Source organism: Marmota monax, unplaced genomic scaffold (genome assembly GCF_021218885.2).
Source record: "Marmota monax isolate L192 unplaced genomic scaffold, Marmota_monax_Labrador192_F-V1.1 WCK01_AAM20220418_F8-fsc00024, whole genome shotgun sequence".
NCBI lineage: Eukaryota > Metazoa > Chordata > Mammalia > Rodentia > Sciuridae > Marmota > Marmota monax.
Window position 1 is genome coordinate 17,293,063 of NW_026695224.1, and position 22,964 is coordinate 17,316,026.

Genomic DNA, 22,964 nt, shown 5'->3' on the forward strand with positions numbered 1-22,964 from the left:
TTCAGATTTAATCTAAATTTATCATCCTGAGGTGCACATTCAGTTGCTTTTTTTTTTTAATATTGTCAGAGGTGAAAATCTGATAAGTTTCTTCCTCCAAGCCATCCCTCAATATGTGTGGGTTATATTATTGCAGGCATCACCTCAAAGCTGTTATCCATTGCTCAGGGGAGCCATGTTTTAATGATTTTCTCCATTCCAACCATTTACTTACTACACCAACACGTTTTCCAAATTCATTGGCCTCTCAGAACCCCAAGAGATGCACACCCTCTGCTCACACATCACAGTTAAGACAGATCTTCCCTGCCAGAGAGGCACTGAGCATCCATGAGGAGACGCAAGCATGCACCGGCAGGTGATTCACTCTGGGAAGAACCCTGATCTCACCTGTGATGTTGGTCAATTGCTGTTCCCCCCTCTAGAGTTCTCTCGCCACCCTCGGAGACCCAGTTCTACGATGGTTGGGATTCCATGACGTCATTCATGAAAACTGTCAGCCATGACACTGATATCTTATCTTCCCTTTCTCCTTTCCTACCTCCATGTATGCCTTCCTTCTCAGATTTATTTTTTTTCTATTTTTCTCTTCCCTTACTTCTCCCTTCCCCATGCATCACTTTGCAGGCACCAACAACTGTAGCATTATCCCTGCCTTCTTCCTCATAATCATTAGCAGCACTCATCTGGGTTGAGCAGAGATGACGCTTACCCTCAAATATCAAGAGTCCCTTCTCACACATCCATGGCCATGTTTTGCATTTATCACTACTGAAAGTTATTTTGTTCACTGTTTTTTAATATTTGCTTCCTCAAAACCTAAGATCCATAAAAGCAAAATAAAGTCTACCTTGTCCACATATATACACCCAGGTCAGCTGATTATCAGTGTCTGTGACTTTAGCTAAGTGAATGAATGGATGGGTGGATGGATCTGATGGCTTGTCTTGATTCAGGGACACTTGTACTCAGAGTTATGATGACATATTACATTCACACCATGTAGCCATGTATCCTCAATCGTAAAATTATTCTCAAGTTGCATGATAAAATTAAAAGCACCAGAGCCTCTCTTTGTTCTGACCAATGATCACAGGTTCTCAGCACCAAAAGATGCCTGAAGAACACAGGGAAGATGACCTTAATAGAAACTTCTGACTCTGAAAACCAAAGACATCATTAAGTATGAATAAAGCCACGCTAAAAGGTATTTCTTTATTCGTCTTGAAAATCCACCCCTGTACGAGTTAGATTTCTGTGTAGCTGCAGACTCAAAATCCTATCCCCAACTCATCCCAGGATGTCAGAAAGAACGGAGTGCGAGAATAATTCTAAATGGGATCATGTTTCTTGTAGCCCCTTCAGACATCCACTCTCTTGAAGATTCACATGACTTTTTCTTGGGAAGCATTTGGAGAAGATTTTTACTTGGAGGGCCCCAGATGCTTCTATGCATGGTCTTGCAGTATCTCTATGAACTGACTCTGGGTGTGGCCAGGTGGATATCTTTTGGGCAAGGGGAGTTATACAGACAGGCAGAATGAGATCAAGCCACAACTGCACATTGAGACTTGTTCTTTTGGAACATCAGCTCTTGAGATGTTTCCTCTTGAAAGCCAACCAGCATGTCAGAGTCAAACTTAGCCAAATGAAAAGGTCATGTGGCTGAGAACTCAGATTCCAGTTTAGTGCCACTCAAGTCCCAGGTGTTGCCACTCACTGCCTTCTGTGACAGAGCCATCTGAAGGTAGAATCTTCATCCACCATCAAGCTGCCTCATCACCACCAGCACGTGGAACAGACATGAGGTGTCTCTACAAAACCATGCCTTAGCTGCAGACTCCTAAACAAATAAATGGTGCCTATCCACATGGCCCACGCAACATATAGCATGCTTTCTTTCCTGGTGTTCACCTTTCATGTGTCCCATTGGATCTCTCTCTGACCTTCATGTGACCCTGACTTCCTGGATGAACTTGGCATTGGAAGCAACTTGGCTAATTGAATTATTACATCTTCTTGCTTAGCTTGGAAACTTGCAACCTGCCAGGGGCTTGTTTTAGGGTATAAATACTTTTTTTAAAGGACTTGCTATCAAATATGAATAAACACAGCAGTATATGAGACAATGTAAGAGAAAAAAAATTATATATTTGCTAATGCCAGGTGCTAAGAGAATTGTTATGTTAATGTCATTGCTGTTGCTTCATCATCATCCTTGTCATCCTCTTCTTTGCTATTATTAGGTGATTATCTCACAGTGGAAGGATGTCTGGACAGGCAGACAAAAGACGTAACAGCTAAACCCAAGTTTTGCATCTTATGAGCTTGCATATGATAGCATGCACGTAACCAGGACTTATATTTTTGAGACTTATGCTTCCTTGCCTGAAAGTAGGGGTAAAATTACAGGGTTGTTTTGACTATGAAATTAGATAATATGGTGATGTTTATAACACAGTATCTCCATCACCAATAGTAGTTTTTAAAAAATGTGTTGTATAAATTGCCTCTTGGAAAGCTGAGACCTGAATTATATAAATAGGATTCACAGTATTCATGGGGATATTGAACAGTTAACACATGTCTAGACCCAATTGAGACACATTTTAAGTGTAAAACACACTCCATATTTTTAAGATGCAGTATGCAAAAATAATGTGCAATATAATATTAATAATTTTTAAAGAATTTATGTTATGATAATATGCTATCTTATGTTGTAATGTTTTAATACATTGGCTTAAATAAAATGCTTCATTAAAATTAATGTCACTTATTTGTTTTTTGCTTTTTAAACATGACCGCTAGAAATTTTAAGTTAAGTAACTTTTAAATTACACATATGATTCCCATTTGTGCCTTCTATTACATATTTCTATTGGACAGCACTGGGTTAAAGACTTATCCTGAAATTTCAATTACAAACATAGAAAAGCTCACAAACAAAGGATTTGGTGGAGAAAATTGAGTTCTTAATATTCTCAGAGTTATGCAAATATGATTCATGCTGGGAAAGCATTATTTGTCAATTTCTTTCAAAAAAAAAGTAAAGCATGAAGGTTTCATCAGCAATGGAAAGCTTCTCCTCCTAAAATCCAGGTAGGAGTTTTGGTGTGGAAAAAGCAATAGCTTAGTCAACTTTAATGAAGGGATTGGAAAAGAACAAACAGCTTGGAGTCACTGAGCATGGGTACAAATTTTTCCCCATGTTCACTCACTAGCCACCTAATCCAGGGTAAGAAATATGCATTTATCATACCTCCACTTCTTCTCCATAGAACAGAAATACTGACATAAAATACTAACTTATAACTCACAAGACATGGTTACCTCTTAGGAGTACTCTTCACATAACTTTTATTTCCCCCTTAGATGCCATTTGCATCCCAATGGTACAGATGAGGAAACTGAGGCAAAAAGTGAAGCACTATGTGAACAGGCACGCACATCAAGACTGGTGAGAGTCAAATCTGTATTCATGCATAGAAACCCCTTTAGCACATGAGCTTTCAGTCATTTCTCTGTCCTCAGATCAGACTTTTACTGCTGTCAGGGGAGCTAAACAAGACAAGGAACATAAAGCACACACCAAGATCCTCGGGGAATGGTACATATTCTTATTATTGTTATTGTAGAGTCAGGATATAGGTTTTAAATTGTTCCATGTCCCATTAGCTCAAAAGAAAGACCCCAAAAGATAAGGAGGACTGTAATCTGACTTTGTAAACTTGGATGTGTTATTATTAGTGCTCTGGATATGAAGCCAAAAGAACTCTGGCCTTGCAGATGGCTAATAGCTTTCAGATCAGTTCCTGAATGTTCAATATAGTAAGTATCTGAGCTCTTCCCAGTTCTCCCCCAAACTACTCGGGATTTCTAGGCCTAACTTTGCAGCATCAGCATCAAGTTTTAATATGTTCACTTAAGGGAAAGCTTAAAGATAAATGTGTTATAAAGGTTAATGGGTTTGCTTTTTTGTTGCTATTACTTATATTATTATTATTATTATTATTATTATTATTATTATTATTATTATTTTATTTTATTTTTAAGGAGCTTGCCATGGCCCTGGGAAGTAAGCAGAGGCTAAACTAAATACAGAGGAAGATGGGGGAATGTTCCCATCTAGGGGGAGTCTATAGACAGCCATGGTCCCTAAGATTTAACTGGAGTATGCCTGGGTCCCTAAGAGTCCCTGGGGTATGCCTGGGTCCAGCAGGTTAGGTAACCTCCATCTGCACACAACACCAGGCCATCTCACAGGGCGGGAGTCACATCTCCCTAACTGTCCAATCTAGCACCTCTGTAGTAGGCATGATTATTTCTGACAAACTCATTTCTTGTTCAATTTGATATAAAAATTACAGTTAGATTAGCACAATTTCTCACACTTGAGACAATATGAATGAATTCTTAATGTCCCCTTACAGGAAGCCCAACTTAGCCTTGAAAGCAGTTGCAATAATGCAAGTGAAGCTACTCTTTCCAAAATTGCTCAGCTTCGCATCCAAGCCGGCCCTGCATGAGGAAGCCCGCACCTACTCCACAGGCCAGGCTGATACAATCTCAGTCACTTTCTCTGAAGAAAATCATCTTCAGGACAAAAAAAAATAAAACTTCGTCAAATAATTGTCCATGCAACTGGAAAAACAATACTGGAAATAGTATCAATAGTTTCAACCTTAAGCAAAGACAGGTCATTCCTGAAGAGTGATGATATTTCCATGAATCTACTCAACTCATAATCTTACCCCACAAAGCTTTCCTGACTTGCTTTGTTTTAGCAACTGTTCATTTCAGTGAGCTGGGGGACAAGTTTTTCAGGATTTTGCCAGAACTGGAGTTTCCAAGTACTTACCATCTATTTGGTTTTCATTGTCTAAATGTAAAATAATAATAATAATAATAATGATAAGCCCCAGGAGATGGGCTGGGGGAAGAAAATACATATATTCTCTGTGTGAAACTGGGCAAACCAGAAAAAACTTCTTGGATTTTGTTTTAAGCAGAGCTGAGCTGTCCTTCTGCATTGCATCTGTGAGAAGACAACTCCATCCTAATCCTCTTATTCTGCAGAAGAAAGAAGTACAAAGAAGGGAAGTGAATCCCTTCTTTTCCACAGTGAGCTGATTTGAGAAGGGATGGACAAATGGATTGGACCAATTGGTACACAGGTGAAAATCCACCACGAAAGCAAGAACACTACCGCAAACAAACACAAAGCAGGACACTTTGGTGGCCTTTGTCTCTATGAACAAAACTTTCCATGCTGGTGTTTGCAGTTATATTCGTTTTTATGTCCCAGCATGGAGTGTCACATTTCAGGCCTCTTAAAATCCAGCCTAGATGCTTCTTTTATCTCTGAGAAAACTCAGTCCTTATAAATATACAACACAGCAGTGGAATGTGACTCCTCTCCCGTATTTGAAACGCATCATACAAACTCAGAGGTGGTATCCCAGGGTGGGTAGGATCACACCCATTTATGAACAACAACAACAAAAAAATACATTTGTTTACTCTCAACAATCCCAAGGTACATTGTAAACCGAGTGCAAAATATCTGTAACATGATTCTCTTGGTGGTATCTTCCCTTTGTCTATGTTATGGTTAGACAGAACCTAAAACTCGAGGGTAAAAATATAACTTATTTCTGTTTAACACATATTTAAATATTTAAGTGGTATGAATGCATCACAGAAAACATAACACTCTGTGTCATCTTTAAATCATCCTGGGTCAGGGGAGAACCAAGAAGCCATCAATTTTGGATGCACTACGAATGTCACAGGTTCTGAATTCAAATCCTGTGCAACTGGGGATTGGGAAGATGAAGCGAGATGACATAGGCAAGGCCCTGTCCCTGGCACTCTGAGCACTTTACAAGTATCCATGGAGCATCAGTAGTAAGCTTCACAAGCCCACCCCTGCCAGCATCTGAAGTCTGTCTCCCTGTAACAACTGGGAAGAGCAAATCCCTGCCTGTTCACTTAGTAATAGCCTAACACTGGGGAAAGTTGCCTAACTACTCTTAAACTTGGTTTCCACATTTTATAAATGGGGATAATTATAGTTTCTATCTCACTGAGGTTGTACTGAAGATGGATTGAGATAATTCACGGAAAGTGCTGAGCACAGTGTGTCTAAATAGTAAGTGCTTGGGACACATTGGCTATTATAATAATGCCAGTAGCCTGGCCCTGGCTTCATCATCACTACCATAATATTCTCCCTGCTGATTTTTCCTATTTAAGAGTGTTTATCTCTTTCTATCAGTTTCTCTTACTGTTGGATCAGGAAACATTTAATAAAGAATGGAACACCTTACCCTCTTCTCCATATTCTTATTTACTTATTTGGAACTAGGAATTGAACACAGGGGTTCTTAACTACTGAGCTATATCCCCAGCCCTTTTTAGTTTTTATTTATTTATTTATTTATTTTTTTTTTTTTTTGAGACAAGGTCTCACTAAATTGCTGAGGCTGGCCTTGAACTTGTGATCCTCCCGCCTCAGCCTAGTGGCTGATATTATGGGCATGTTATACCATGTCTGGCTTCCATATGCTTATTAGGCTTCTTGGAACCTCGTGAATGAAGTCCAAAGCCTTGAATTTGGTATTAAAACACTCCCCTCAATAAAGTCCAAAGCCTTGAATTTGGTATTAAAACACTCCCCTCATCAAGTATTCCAGGATCATGCCCCACCATCACCTGCAGGCAGCCGCTCTGCTCAGGCAAATCAAATCTGTGCATTCACATCCTGGTATTCTTGTCTGTAGGGCTCCTTCCCTAGAATGCTAAGATGCAAGAGCTGGAAAGCACCCTGCCAAGTGATTTCTGGACAAAGATTTGAAAGTCAGGCTATTTTAAAGCTGGAGAAGACCCAAAAGGCACTCTACAGATGAGGAAACTGAGGTTAATTTACTTTCTCAGGGCCACACAGCTATTTATCAACAACTCCAGCACTGCACTGGCTGGTGTGCCCAGAGGGGGGGAACCACAGGGCAGCCTATTAGGAGAAATTTGTCAGCAATTGGCCACAAACTTGCTGACAGGTAATCTTTCCTCATTCAGAAGAAATGGGACAGAAGTTACGTACCCAATAAGAAAAGGCCACAAGGCACGGCTCTCCATAAGTGAAAATCAGTTACCTCTCTGGCTTGCAGTGCAGGGCACAGGGGGAGTAGGGGTGATGGAAAGGGAGCAGCTGCAATGATTCCTCAGGATCCAGTCTATTCCTCAAAGATGTGGCTTCTCAGGCTGCATTAGGCTCCTGACTAATGCTCCCAGACACACTACCGAGATTTGCTGAAGTTGAAGATTCTCTGAGATGTTTGCAGTAAGAACGGTGATGAATAAAACACAAGAATCACCAATGTATTACTTGGAAGGCAAGTGTGTCCAGCTCAAGTGCTAAATTGCAATTTTTGCTGCAAGATAATAATACTAATAGTGACACTTCATTTATATAGTGCCTTTCAGGTTTCCAAAAATAATAACAAAAATGAAAACTATATCTTATACCACAGCTGCGTCTCCATATGCAGCATTTAGTGAGCTGAGGAATCTCAACACAGAGCTCTCTTTACTCCTGTGATATTTTATGGCATAGCATTGTGAATTAGGATTGTTTGTAAATGAACCTCAATTTTCAATTTGACTTTGGAGTTTAAATGTAGCCCTCCTGCTATTGTCGGAGAAATATTTTGAAAAATCTTTCAATATGTGGTTTTAATAAGTGGATGATGGAAAATTGACATCTGTGGGTATTATCATAGCAGCCCAGCTAGGCTCACCTGCGTTTGGCTAGTCACCCGTGCTTGGTGGTCTGGATTTGTGTCCATGGTGACCAGACAGCCAGTATTGCATAGCAATTGAATTGCGTGGCTCCAAGAGTCCTGTGCAGTTCGGGGACAACTGGGTTAATCTGGGCAGGGAGCTCTCTCAGCCAAGACAATTTAAACCCTCCTGTGGTTCCACTACCTGGGGCCCTCAGACAGGATACCAAGAATACAAAGCTCTGTGCCAGGTGCTTTCTCTACAGACTTCACTCCCTAGAAAAGGTGATCATTTCAAAGGTGGGTCAGGAAAATTGTCCTGCAATGGTATGGGACCAATTCCAGAGGAGGTTTTGACTTGTGTTTTCCTCCTGCCCATACTTGCTCAATTGTATGCATTGATGACTCTCATTTGTTTATCCAATACTTGGGCCAACATGGAGGCTGCCATACTTTCCTCTCCAGAAGCTGAGATGTGACTTAAGGTTACTTTGGACGTGTATTGTGTATGTGTGTGTGCGTGCGTGTGTGTGCTGGGGATCAAACCTCATGTCCAGTATGTGCTAGGCAAGCACTTTATCACCTAGCTACGCCCACAGCCTACTTGTAAATTCTCATGAGAGTCCACTTTCATGTGCCCATCAATGTTTGGAGAATTCCCATGTAATTTAACTTTGGGGATTATTTGCATTGACTAAAAGGCTCAAATCCATGGACCATTTTCTCATACAACCTGCTCTGATCCTATGTAACTATAACCTGTCATGCTGCCCACCATAGCTGGCCCTGAATATGCCACCTCATCCACTGACCTATACCACTAGGCTTCTGTCCAGGTCCTGACAACCTATACAATCCACTTGTTCCACACAAGCTGAGCAATTTAGTGTTCAACAAAGGTTCCTTCTGCTCCATCCTCATGTCCCATCTAACAATCCGCATTCTATTTGGCCTTGGAGAGGAACTCAAAAGTCAGAAGCCTCATTCAATATTGCAGCAGATAATGTTCCTCACAAGAGTCTTTCAAGGATATGTGAAGAAATGAAGTTTTGGGGTTTCTGAGTTGAAAATAACAGAAACAGACTTCAAGTAGCACAACTGTTGCAAAAAAAAAAAAAAAAAACTGAGAGAAAGGGCTCAGGAGAACACCAGGAAAATCAGGAGGTGGGACAGTCAGAACCACAGACCTGATGCTGTTGTGAAGCCAGATAAATGGAGGCATCACAGGGGTTCCCATAACATAGCTATTGCTCACTTCTGTGGTCCCTGGAAATCAGTCAATGCAACAATGACCAAAATGGGTTCTCCATGGTCAATGACTGTGTGTGCGTATGCACCCAAGACACAGAACCTAAATTTGAAACACAGGGACATTGGAGTTGAGTAGATGCTTCAGCATCTAGGGAAAATATGAAAATAACTCTCTGGCCCTTACATCTCTAGGTAGAAGGAAGGTTCTTCTTTCTATAAAGGATCTTATCAAAGGTTTATTTCCCAAATACGGTAGGGTGATTCTGACGTCACGCCGCCAAATAAATGAACAAGCAAACAGAATAACAAGTATTCACTCCAAGGCATGAGTAATATCCAGAGTGTTGTGTTCCCAGGTGTCACGTCACTCAAACAGAAGTCTTGTGCAGTTTAAGGAGACTCTGTCTCTCCTTCCATCTGGGTAATTTTATGCTGTTGCTTTGTTCTTCTGCTTCTGCCAAACAAGGTTGGTGAATAAGTAAACCAACACCAAAAATGAGTTTAGGAGAGATGGCAGATATTCTGGATAACAAAATAAAGATTTAAATTTTAAAATATTTTGAGGTAGTTGATCCATGCATTGAATCTAACAACATATAACATAACAACAATAAAAATACCTGCAACCCCATTGCATGCACTGTTTCAAGCACTGTTATATATGAATGTAATTTCACATCAGAGCTATCCTATCAGGTCCATAGTGATATTAACTCCAGTATGATTGGGGAAACTGAGGAACAAATGAAGAGACCTGCCCAGCTGGTGATTTGCAGGGCCACGCTTTGAACTCCAGAGCCTGTGCTCACAGAAGGTGCCTTATCATGTCTTACGTGCATAGGGACAGGTAGGGAAATGTGACTTAGCAGCAGCACATAAGGAAAAACAAATAAACTATGGAGCATAAGTCCTGTGGGTGATGTGGCTGGCAATAAAATCTAATGTAATGTAGCCTTAAGCTGCAATAAAAGAAGTGTAGAGAAGGGAGTTGATAATCTAGACTTCAGCTGCCCAGATTTCTGTCCTCAGTCCTTTTCTATGAGGAAGGTTGGAGAAAAAAATGAATGAGACTTTCAGTCTGGACATGTTGAGACTGGGAGAAAGCACCCTGGAAACTGTGGCCCAATTTATCAATACATCCTATGCAGCACCTAACTGCAAATACTAAACATGAAGGAAAAATTACAGGTATCGGTAATTTGATAAAAGGCTGTATCAAGGAACATAACCTGATGGGCATGATGGTGCACATCTGTAATCCCAGCAACTCAGGAGGATGAAGCAGGAGGATATCAAGTTCAAAACCAGGCTCAGCAACTTAGAGAGAGCCTGAGCAACTTATTGAAACCCTGCCCCCCCCCAAAAAAAAAAATGAAAAGGACTGAGAATGTGGCTCAGTGGTTAAGTGCCCTGGGTTCAACCCCTGAACCAAACAATAAATAAATAGATAATACATACATACATACATAACCTGCAGGGAGGTGGAGTTCAGCTCCACCTTAAGGAAACATTTCCAGTGGTGAAGGTTTCCACCATATCGATGGCTTGCATTTGAGGATAAAGAGTTCCATATCACTGGAATCACAGCCATTATTAGGAGATGACCAAAATGGGAGCACCGGTTGGCACTGTGCATTGGTCTAGGTGGCCTCTCAGGGTCCCACCTAACATGCAGGAGTGTGATTCTGTTATTTCACCCTCCAACTTTCTTTGACCCCTGTACTGGATGTGACTTGGCCTTCCTGTGTTTTAATTTGTTACTATTTCCTTTGTAGCAACTACTATGCAGCCTAGAGATTTTAAAGGCAGATCTAATATTTTCTGTACTGTGGATGTTGTCAGATCACAGAGGAATGGCTCTCTTGTTTTAACCATTTTTTTGTGCCCAACTCAGAGCCTTTTATTATTTTAATAATAAGAAATGCAAACCAACCTGCCAGTGGACCCCGTGAAGGCTTGGGGTCAGCAAGGTAAGGACATTGCTATAGTATGGATCTTGAATATCACCCAAAGGCCCTTGTGCTAGTCTTGCTCCCCAGGGTGGGCCATTTAGAGATGGATGAAACTTCAAAAGGTGGGGACTAGTGGAAGGTCTTAGGGTCACTGGGGTTGTACCCTTGAAAGGGGCTGTGGGACTTGTGTCTTCCCCTTCCTTCTTTTTGCTTCCTGGTGATGAGGTGAGTGGTATTACTCATCTATGATGGACTGCCTCAACACAGACCCAAAGCAACAGGCAAATCGTGAAATGAAATCTCCAAAACTGTGACCCAATATAAAACTTTTCTTTTTACAAATTGATTATGCTGGATATTTTGCTATAGTGGTAGAAAGATGACTGGCACAGATACCATGCTTTGTCTGTTCTCTGCAGAACTTAGAATGCAGATATTTAGGGAATGTGGTTATAAAGTAGGATGGAGCTGAAGGCCAAGGTCAAATGGTAGATTCTGTAAAATACTGTCAAATGGCATATCCAAGAACACTGGATTGGCCATATACTTCCAAATAAGAGATTCATATAATGTGTCATATATGGGTCTCACATTTAATTAGTCAAAAAAGAACCATCTTCAAATTAAACACACACACACACACAAAAACTGCTTCTAGGTAGTGAAAATAGAGTAGTTAAATGTTGTATCAGCCCCTAAGTTAATAACTGATCTTGGGCAAGTTGGGGTTCTAAGTACCTGGATCCTCTTCTCTAAATGAAGGTTGACTGGAATAACCAATGACTCTTGTCATGGTTTCATCTGATTCCTGAGAGTTCTACCCAATAAAGACAAGTTCTCAGCCCTCATTATAGGCAATGATGAACCCAACCACTCACTGTGGCTAGACTGCCTGCAATAGGAAATATCATTTAATATGCTATTTGTTAAAGGAGGCAATGACAAGATAGAATGGAAGCAGATGAGAGAGAAGAGGATGGTGGGAGGTATGGAAAATGTATCTCATCAGGTTAGGAGATGCGTTGAAGGGTGTGAGGAGTCTAACATGGTACCTATCTCAGGTACCATGTTAGAAAATCTCAGTTTTGTTATTAACAACAATGGAGAACTAGGAAAGTGTGCTTTCACCCTTATAAAATGCTGGCCATAATATTACCCACTCATAAGGTCATTGTGGGTAGTAAGTCTCACATATGGCATCTTCTAGTTACTGCCTACAACTAAGTAAGTGCTCAACAAATGCTGGATTTTAACTATTATCCAAAACCAGTTTCAAATATCTACAGGGCTGTCAGAAAAGGAGGAAACAGTGAAAGGAGGTAAAGTGTAACTACTGGGGAAAAGTCACCAAAGAGGGGCATTTTTAGCTTCTCTTTCCTTAAATAGAAGATTTTAATGAATAGAGGTAATGAATCACCTTTTGCCCCACGGGTTCCCTGGGAGGTAGTTAGCCGGCTGTCATCAGTACATTTAAGGTGTTGTAGAATTATTGGCAAAAAGAAAATCTGCTCAGAAAAGAGTTAGACCAGGAGATCTCGAAAGCTCCTTTTATGGATACAATTTAGGATCATGTGGAGGCGCAGGATGAAGCAGTCAGCTCATCTCTTCTGTCCTGCCACTCTGTCCCTGAGGTCCAGGGAGGCTGGGTCATGGGACACATTATCAAACCTAAGAGCCAGCTGAGCACCTGGACTTTCAAATCCGGCATCCCTTTAGCCTTGTGAGCATGGACAAGTGTCTTGAGCTTCCCTGACAGCCATTGTCCCTTTTGTAAAATAGATCCTATTACTGTCCCCAGGAATGGCCAGATGGAATAAGGGAGGAACTGAGTGCAGCATCTGGCGCAGAGTAAGATCTCAAAAAGTTGGCTGTCTCCCTTTCTCTTTCTCAGGCAAATAGAGGCAGAGAGGCCTTTTCCTTGTCAGACCCAGGCAGGAGGAAACCCCAGCCTGGGACAAGGACAGGTGCCACAATGAGGCCGCAGATGGGAAACAGCATGGCAGCTTAGAAATGCCCCCACTTCCAGCCTTGGAAAACCCAGCCTGGGGCTCTAGCTCAGTTGGTCGAATGCTTGCCTCCCATGCACAAAGCCCTGAGTTCAATCCCTAGCACCTCCTCCTGAGGAAGACAGAAACCATCAGACAGGGCTAGGCCTTCTTCAGCTGCCATCTCTTCAGGAGTTAAAACTGTCACTGTTCAAGCCCCTTGAAATCCCAAACTACATTTACCTGAAAACAAACAGGAACAGTCTTGAAATTGAGACGATTTATCAAGAGACTAATTATCTTTTAAGCTAGTCTGGAATAGTAATGAGCCCCTCTTACACGAAAGCAGACCTGTGATGGCTATCTCCACCCCACACGCTCAGCCAGCTTTCCCAGCAAGACATTACTTCAGGGTAACATCCCACAGCAGCCCATACATGAAATAAACGGGGGCGGGGGGGTGGGCGTACAAAGCAAGAAGGAGGCAGACATGTTTCAAAAGCAATGCTTCTCTCGAACGTCTCAAATCTTGACTGCTTTTTGAATATTTGAAATGCAAGAAGGATGAATCACTTAAATTCTGAAATCATTCCGAAAAGGCAGGCACTGATAAACAATTCATCTCTAATTGGGTGAGGCGCCCCATCTAAAGCAAATGTTCAGTGCAGGAACTTATCACTGCAGGAACTGTTCGCTGTCACCATTACTCTATAAAACCTAACCCCAGGTCTATTTATGAGAGGGCAAATGACCTCAGCATTTATTCAGGATTCATCACGAACTAGACATAGGACTAAATTTTGATATTACTTTTACAACAGTCCTAGGATGCATATGTTACTATGAGGTCTGCTTTTTCAGACAGAGAATTCGTTATGTAGCTTATTCTTGTTCACTTGCTTTGGAAGCCCATGGTGTTGGAATTGGAGAGGGTTTGAACTTCAGGGTAAAGAAAGAGAAGCCCTCTGCTTGGGGACAAACTAAAAAGCAATTGCAAAAGAAAAAAAAAACTCAGTGATAAAGATAAATAATATTTAATGCTACATTTTAAAAATCAAGATTAGTGGGCAAAAAAAAAAATCTGTGATGAGCAAAAGTGCCAATTTTCAATAAAGATAGGAGCTAAGCCTGCACTTGCATGCTGGGCCTCACTGGCTACCCCTCCTCCCAGCCCTGTCAGGGCGGCCTCCAAGGTTAAATAAGTGGTCCAAGCGTCAAGGATGATGGGGACCAAACTGAATATTGCAGGGTGTGTTCCCAGGTAAAACACTCCCCAAAATCCACGTGGGCCTGAGTCCCCAGTAGTGTTGGACCCTGTTGTCTTCAAAGCTTATTTTTATAAAGAAGGGTAAGACCGCATCGATAGCAAGGACTCTACTCCAAATTCTTGCTATTTGTTCTAACTGATGGAGGCTAATACAGGCTTAGAAGAGATCTCCATGTGTCCTGAACTAAGCCCAGGGAGGAGCATCCCCTATCACTTAGTTGCTCCATTAGGTGATCATCACAGTGGGGACAAAGCCAGGCCTGAAGCCATTTTCTCCAAGGAGCTCAATGTAGAGGAGTAAGGTTAACTTTTGTAAATCTTTCCAGTGCAGAGGGTGTGTTAAGAGGCTTTCAGGAACAGAAGAAGGGGGACAGGGTTTTATGGAAGAAGTAAAGGCTTTTGTTTACCTGAAGTAACCAGGAAGAAAATTTTAAGAATAAGGGTGTGTTCATTCACAAACCCTGCTTGGGAAGCAGTCAGTTATAGAAGGTACCAGGTAAGACTCTGGCCACTGGCCACCGAAACCTCTAAAGCTTCTTATGGCAAATTCCTAGATCCAACACCCCAGATGCCTTCCAGGAGGATTCTGACAGACAGAGGAAAGGAAGAGGGAGACACAGAGATTTGTAATTACCATGAAAAGAGCATCAATTTTTCCTCACACTTTCTCTTCCCCCTTTCCTTCTCTTCTCTCTCGCACTCCTATCTCACTTAATATCCCAATGTACAATTTCCTGCCTGAGCAGAAATCTTGACCCCACAACCATGAGAACAATCCTCTATCTCAATAAGTCAACAGTCTGATGACCAATTAAACAAAATAACACAGAAATTCTGCCTCCAGTTCTAACAAATGGGGATTATTCACAAGCACTTAGAATTTAACACTGACTTCTATTTTTTTTAAGTTAAATAAACTGTCCAGTGGTAAGTGAGCATCGGTTTACAAAACACTTTGTCTTACTTTCCACTGAGTGACTTAATCCTCCCTCCCATAATCCATTTGCATTGATTTCCTTCTTCATCAACTGTCTCTGCTTTCCAACATAGGGCAGAGCTGCAAAAATTCCAGGGCTGAATCACCAGGGAGGCAACTGTGCTCAGTTTAAAAAAAAAATATACAAATAAGTACCCACTTAAGACAGTACTGTACTTATTTTTAATAGAGCTTTCCTCTTAATTATAATGTAACATTAGTTTTTCTTTCATTCTTCTGAACTTTCATAATGACACTATCAACCAGGAACAAATATAAATTTGTGCAGCCTGAAATATGCAATTTAATCATAAGCCATAATTTCCATATCTGAGGAGAAGGGAAAAAAAATATCAAATGATTAAACTCCAGTGCACCAAGACCAGTCTTGAATTAAATTCTACTCTCTGCTAAAGTTAGATTTTGTACAGCAATATCAAAAGCGGTTTAAAGGTAATAGTAAAATATTTGCTGTTATATTAAAACTCCATACCCAAAAGTGTTTACCAAAGACCAAACTGCTATTCTTTTTTTTTTTTTTTTTTTTTTTTTTTGTAAATGAGAAATGTCTTGCAGATATCTTCAAAACCTCTTGAAAGGGTTGGCAATGATATCACAGCCGTCTCACTAATATTTCTCTTCTTTATTCATTCTGTTCCCCTTGGAATCAGAAATGATGCTCTTCCTGCGGGAGGGGGGGGGGGGAAATCCAGAAAATCCTCCCAGATCACTGCTTGGTGAGAGCTAACCTTGTTTATCCTGCTGCCCAGCCCCCACCCTGGCTTCTGCTCACTCTCGAGTTACAAGATTTCCCAACTTTCTAGCAAAGTCCAAGGTGAAAAGAGGCTGAAGGTAATGGGATCCACCCACTAGAAAGATGCTAATCCTGACAAACTGCTGGAGCAGGAGTCTGAACCACAATTAGATTGAATTCGGTCTCTCCGGAGAAGTTCTAACAAGGCTGGTGGTAACAAAACCGCTTTTCATGGTGCCCTCAAAAGCAGATGGGCTCCATGCAGAAAGTTGGAGAAGGACGCCATTGCCCTCTAGTGGCCAGAAGTGCAATCTTCCGCGAAGGAGTCCATTTCCAGAGATGCACAAGGCTCTCGATGTCAGGGTAAAATTATAGCAGAAAGATGTTTAATTATCCTCCTCGAGTGTTTTCTTTAGTCCTTCCTGTTCGTAGAGGAGGCTGTGGATGGCTATCACAGTAATCCTGATGGAACGACTCACTCCTACTCCTATTGCCGCATTAGGATGGGCCCAACATTCTCCAGCTTTAGTTTCTGTTTTTAAAAGACCTGTTGATTTTTTTCCCCCAATTAAACCACAAATTTATATAGGTCATATATCTTCATATATATTTCAGAGTCGTTAACTTTGAATTGGAAAACTGAAAACTCACATTCTGGGTAACCAAAGAATGGGAGTTTTTCACCAATTAGTTGACTTTTTATGAAATAACACCTCATTTCATAAGGGAAAAATTATCCAAAACATATTTCGACCCCTTAAATAATTACTTAGTGAATATACACAATGCTTTAATCTTCTAGGGAGAAAAGTACTTGGGAATTCATTGTCATTCTGAAAATCTGGCCGATCAAGAAAAAGGTTTACTACCCACTTTCAACTCTATGAAGCACTGTTTCAATATTTATTATTTTTTTTTATTACTGCTACTATTATTATTATTAAATGATTGGGTATGCCTCTAATCAAGCTTAAAAAAATCAATACTGAAAATAAATTCAAAATTAATATGTTTCTCAAATGTCTACCTACACAAACTTATTGAGAATGAAAAATAAATCAGATTTACAGATCTTGTTGAGATGGTTCTGAAAAATAGATTTAAATATAAAAGATCCAAGTTTATGTGATCTGTGAGCTTCAGAAGTCACCAGCATTCATTCACAGGCAAGGTTCACACACTATGTTCATGGGAGTGTAGCTTTGGCATTGTAAATCAGGCCATGAGGTCAAAGTCATGGCATTTCCCATATGAGGGTCCCCAAACCAGAATCTTTACAAAGCAGCCATGTAATTCTATTCAAAGTGAGAGAAAAACCATGAATTATGAAGACATGTGCATTAAAAAGAGCATGAAATTGATCCGTATTCCCCCAAATCATGACATGGTTCTCCAAGTCGCCCCCCCCTTCTCCCAAACATAAATAATGGAGAATACACATTTGAAGGTACCACAGTAAAAGGGAAATATAAGTTCTAGGCCATAAAAAGATACAGCTGTAACTTTATTTTTTTTTTCAAATTAACCAAAAGATTGTATCTTAATTGAAAATAGAATTTAGGTTTCTAGTAATTTTACTGTCTCGCGTTCTGATAAGAATGCTGAGCAAAATGAAAGTTCTGAAGTGCTATCAAGATGGTCCACTGCTTCAATTAGAAATATTTTAAAAGCCTATTTTTCTGGAATGCCATAAACCCAGTTTGAATACATCTACATGTGTAGGCCTCACCAGATTATCCCATCTCAATCCTTCCTATGCATTTCTTCAACACCCCCCCACCACACACACACACACACACAGGGGTGGACAAGGAGGGTGTTTTTTTTTTTTTCAAGCAATATAATAAACAGAGCAGTATATGAAGACTCTGAAATTGTAACTAAGATGATAACGATAATAATTATTATTAACAATAAAGTATGGCTACAAGACATTTTTCATGCATTAAATTGTAATGTCTCAACAAAAGCAAGCTATCAAGCTAATTCTTACTCAAAGTTTCTTGGCCTCTTCATGCCTTTGCTTGGTCTCTACTGGAAACTACTCATATTCCTTTGTACTAGGCAGGATTTCAGTTTTGCACAGAGGATGGAATTCCAGGGCCTACTGGCCAACTTTAAAACTTGGAATCAGAGCTTAGGTTTAAGGAACTCAACATGACTGTAGCTTCAGAGTCCCTCTGGTCCTGGCCACAACTATGTCCCTTTGTTTTGTAACTTTTATTCCTTTGTTCCTCTGAAAGAAGACCAGGCTCCCAGAAGCTGGGGTTGGGCAGGGACTTTTATGTTTCCCAGTCTGCACCTCCGTATTTGTAAAAATAATCCCAAGATTAATGAAATGAAGACCAGCCCCTTCTCTTTTCCTCTCCCATCTCAAAAGGCTCCAGTGCAGAGTCCAGCCTGGCAAACATGCTGATGCGATACTAATGGATCCTCGCTCCTGAGAACACATCTGCATCCCCATCCCCAGGAAATCCAGACACCCCACAAAACCATCGATGTTTGCTGCAAGCCCAAGTAATAAGCAAATTGATCTAGCCTCTCGCCAGATTAATTATCATTGCTTCCCTGTGATTAAACCGAAAACTTACTGTCTCATTTTAACCGATAGGAACGATCAGAAGAAAACAAGAAAAGATTTCAGAATCATCTGAACAAGATTTCTATAGGAGGAAACCGAAGGGAAGACTTTAGGCAATTGTATCCCTCTTGCAGCAGTGTTCCAGGAAAGAACCCCCCCATCCCCAACACACACACACACACACACACACACACACACCCCACCACCAATTCCCACCACCGCTTAGCTTAGGAAAGGACCCGTTGTCCTGCGGGAATAGCATTATTAAATAATTAAAAGATGCATTTTCTTCATAGCAATGCCACGGCCCGTGAAATTCCTGCTGCATTATCAGCAAAAGCAACAGGGCTTCTTCTAGCATCTAGAAAACCTTTCACCCGAGAGAGCCAGGAGCACGCAGCACCCGCGAAAGCAGGGCCTTGTAAAGAAATAGACAAGGAAGCAGGACCTTCGGGCCCCTAGGACCCCACTTTCTCTAGGGACTCTGCTCCCTAGGGTGAGGCGACCCTCCAAATGGTCCTCGGGATTGGGGACAGGGAAACGGGGTGCTCATCTTGCCGCTTTTCCGTTCCCTGCCGGCTTCTCCGAGCCTCCTGCCTCCAGGACTCGCGTTCTGGGGGCAAAGCGCAGAGAGGCTGTGCGTGCTAGGAGCTGGGGAGGCTTGGCGCGCTCCGAGAGGAGGCGCAGGCTTGGGGAAAGCTTTCGTTCGCAAAGTTAACGTTAACCCTGGAAGGCTTCGCCAAGCCCAAGCCCGAACCCAGCTCTAGTCCCAGCAGCTTGCAGACCTACCCCTGATCCGTTGGGACTTTAGGAACCGCCGCCCGAGATCCGGAAGAGACTTGGGCTTGAGGGCTGGAGCGCGCGCCGCAGTCGGCAGCCCCAGAGCCGCAGTCAGCGGACCAAACCCACGCTATTAAATTGCGGGGGATCGCCGCTCCAAGCCGGGCTCCTTCCCCTTTTCGGGGCTTTCCCAGCAGTCTCCACCCGAGGGACTGTGCCCTGGGGATCGCTCAGCGGAGATCATGGAAGACCGCGTAGGAACCCCTCAGAGAGAGGTCTTCAGGTCGCACGCAGCTTTCCGAAAGAGGCGCAGCGCGGGCGGGCGAGCCCCGTGCTGGGGGCGACTTTTCCCCAGAGAAGAGACCGGGGGCAGTCGGCGTGTCCGGAGCTAGCTCTGCAGTCCCTTGCCCCAGCCGGGTGCAAAGCCCTTGTGCCATGGCCTGGGCACAGACCCCAGAGGAGGCCTGAGCAGGGAAGAGTGGTGGAGCGCACATCTGGCTCTTCTACCCCCCTGCGCCGCCCTCGCCCTCAGCTGGCTCCCTTCTCCTTTTCTGATTTTTTAAACAAATCTTTACACACACACCCTCCACCTTCTGCTTTGCATTAGCGAAGTCTTCTCCGGTTAGACCTCAGCCTGCCCCCCTCCCAAGACAGTCTCTAAGGAAATCCTACCCCCACCCACTCCGAGAAGCCCTGTCCTGGAGAAAGGAAGGGACTGGCGGAGCGCCTTACCTGGGGCCCTTGCGGGTGGACGCGACCTCCGGCTGTGGATCTCTGGTGCGGGGCAAGCGCAGCGGTGTCAGCCTCAGTCCCGGTCCCATTCACAAGTCGGCGGCGGCTGCGAGCGGCCCCCGCGGCATCTGCTCCTCGGCCCGCGACGCTCCCCTCAGCTGGCGGCGGCCGCGGAATGAGCCGCCGAGCGCGCTAGTGGCAGGAATGAGAAACCGGGGGGAGGTGGCGGGCGGCGGGCGGGCGGGCAGAGGGGAGGAGGAGGGAGGCCGCCGCTGGGAGGGATGGAAAGGGCGGGGGGCGGAGAGGAGCCGAGGCTTCGAGCGCGGCGAGCTGGGCCTGGCAGGGGCTGCGGGGGCCGACCTGGTCCGCGCCCCTCCCCCAAGGGCCCGAGATGTGCCAACCCCTGGATCCTTTGCCGCCCCTCCCTCCCAGGTCGAGGCGCTCCGACTCCCTTGGGGCTGAGACAGAGTATGGAGCGACTGAAGTTGGGCTCCGGGGACGCACAGCCAATCAGGGAGGGCGACGGAGGGAAGCTGGAGAGGGATTGGGAGCCCCCATTTTCCTCCTTCCCCTAATTCCGCTCCATCTGGTCAAGCTGGGTCCTCGCCTGGCCCCCCTGATGGTGGGTTGAAGGAAGGCATCGCCCAAGTGGGGGAGGCAATCAGGAATTAGGGAGCGCATTCTCTTCTTCCTCACTCTGCTACCCCACCCTCCAAAAATCCCTCCACGTTGGCGGCTCTTTCCCAGCTCCCACCCCTTTCCTCAAGCCCAAAGCCCCCTCCCTTGCAAACTCGGCTTGCGGTGCGGGAAGGGGGCTTTGGACTTTGAGAGAGCCTTCTTGGTTCTCTTCCAGTCCTCTTCTCCCCCCACGCACAGCGCCTCGGGGGAGACGCCAATAGGTCAACCTCACCCCCCACCCGAGGGATCCTTGATCCTTACCCCAGAGGGGTATCAGTCCCCCCGCGGGGTGGAGGGGGTCACTTGTTGCCGCCCCCACCGGTTCCCTTGCAGACCCGCCAAAGGAAGGAGGACTGTGGAGAGTGCTGTTCTGCGGGAGGGAGGGTCTATGGGGCGAACTACCCGCATCCTCCCTAGGTCTAGGGTTTCCCCTCACCGAGGGGTGCGGGCAACCGGGGGGGGAACACCAGAGCCCACTTCCTGCCCTCCTTCACCGAATCGTTGGGAGAAAGGACTGGCGGAGCCGGGTCTTTGCAAATCGCGTTAGGGACTGGGCGGGGCGGGGCTCTCCGGGTAGCGGGAGGCGTGTGGGGACCCGCACTCTGAGCCGGGAGCAACTGTGCCTACGCGGGGATCCCTGTTTAGGACAAGTTTCCAAGGTGGGAGCTGGCGGACAGGGAAGAGAGGCAGGGAAGGTGGAAATGCAAATGGGTCAAGGGTGGAAGGAACCGCTGGGAGGGACCGGTCAGGAGCTGGGAGTGGAGATGGAGACGCAGATCAGCGAAAAAGAAGGGTGAGAGGGACGCAAAGGGAAAGCTGGGTGCTGGAGCAAAAGAGTCAGAAAAAAAAAAGCATGAAGGAAGGAGAGAGACCCGGGAGTTAGTGGGAAAAGAGGCCCCCAAACGTTCAGAGTCTCCAAGAAAGCGGAGCGCTCCTGGGGAGGAGACTGGAGTGCCTGGGGAGAGGAGGAACTACAGAACCCCCAGCTTCAGCTCCCTGCCACCTGAGGTCACTGAGCGCGCAGAGCTCCTCGGTTTCCAATCGAGGCAAGGAAGCGTGCACCGAGGTGGGGAACCAGGCGAGGCTACCCTAGTACCTGCCCTCCTGCTTGCATTTATCTCCTGACCACTCCGTGGTCGGGATCCCTGTGTCAATATGCGCCTATCTCCGTCCGCCTCCTGTACCAAGGAAAATATTGCGGCCTTTAAATTGCCCATTCCTCCCAGGAAGGCGACAAATTTCCAGAAACTCTTATTCCTCTGATCCCCCCACGGCCATTGCCATACATGTCCAAGGTGACATTCCTCTGGGCCACCACAGCGACTCCTGGGAGACCACCGAGTGCTGTTCTGGAGAGTACGGTTGAGGGGCCATCCAATTTCTTTCGCGTTTCCATACCTCTGCCTTGCTTTTTCTGTTGGTCTTTTTGACCTGTCCTTTCATGGACCACAGCAGTACGGTCTAAACCGTAAAACTCTGTATGGTATGCCAAGTCTCTGCCCTAAGGGAGCATAGAAGCTAAGGCTTGCTGTGATCCAGCCATTGATGCTGGAGAGGAGGGAGCAAAGTCTGATTCTCCTTCAGAAACAAACGGAAAGAAAGAAATACTTCAGTTTTGCTCTTGTTTGGCTACAAATTGTTGCTTGGTGTATGCCATCCTTTCCACATAGGTATAAAGGGAACACACAGCCATCGTCAGTCATCCTAACTGCATAGGGGCAAAGATGCTCAGGTTCTGTGTAATGGTTGGGGCATCTTGACCTCTAAGGAAAGTTTCATTAACTCTAGTTTGGAGCACACCTAAGGATGAGCCTGGTCATATGTAATCTGACATTAACTGGAAATTGTCCTCTACTTTCTGTTCAGAATTCATCAAATGGCTGCAGCTGTTTTTTAGACCATCCAATTCATTAATGGGAGCATCAGCAAAATTTAAAAGTAAGTTCAAAATTTTTTGGTAAGTTTGCACACTTGAATCGGAGGAATCTAGTATATAGCTGTAGTCAATAGTTCCCTGCACAACCTAGCAATTTTATACCTAGGATTCTATTCAAAAGAACAACAACAACAACAACAAAATATGCCCACACAAACGCATATACTGAAAGACCCTAACAGCATTATTCACAGTTGCCAAAATTTGGGAACAATCCCAATACACCCAACAATGAATGAATGGGACAGACAAATAATATTACAATGGAATATTACTTAACAAACAAAA

General features: G+C 43.9%; 1 protein-coding gene across 3 annotated transcripts in view; it reads right to left on the reverse strand.

Moving 5' to 3' along the window:
• Cdh11 (cadherin 11) overlaps positions 1 to 20,252 on the reverse strand; it is a 147,624-nt gene extending 127,372 nt beyond the window's left edge. For 2 of the 3 annotated variants that reach the window (XM_046434872.2, XM_046434871.2), the window contains exon 1: positions 20,063 to 20,252. The gene's annotated coding sequence lies outside the window, so the exon portion shown is untranslated. Of the gene's footprint in view, positions 1 to 19,339; positions 19,473 to 20,062 lie in introns of those variants that run through there. The other variant, XM_058575786.1, reaches the window with a different exon arrangement.
• Positions 20,253 to 22,964: the final 2,712 nt, after the last annotated feature.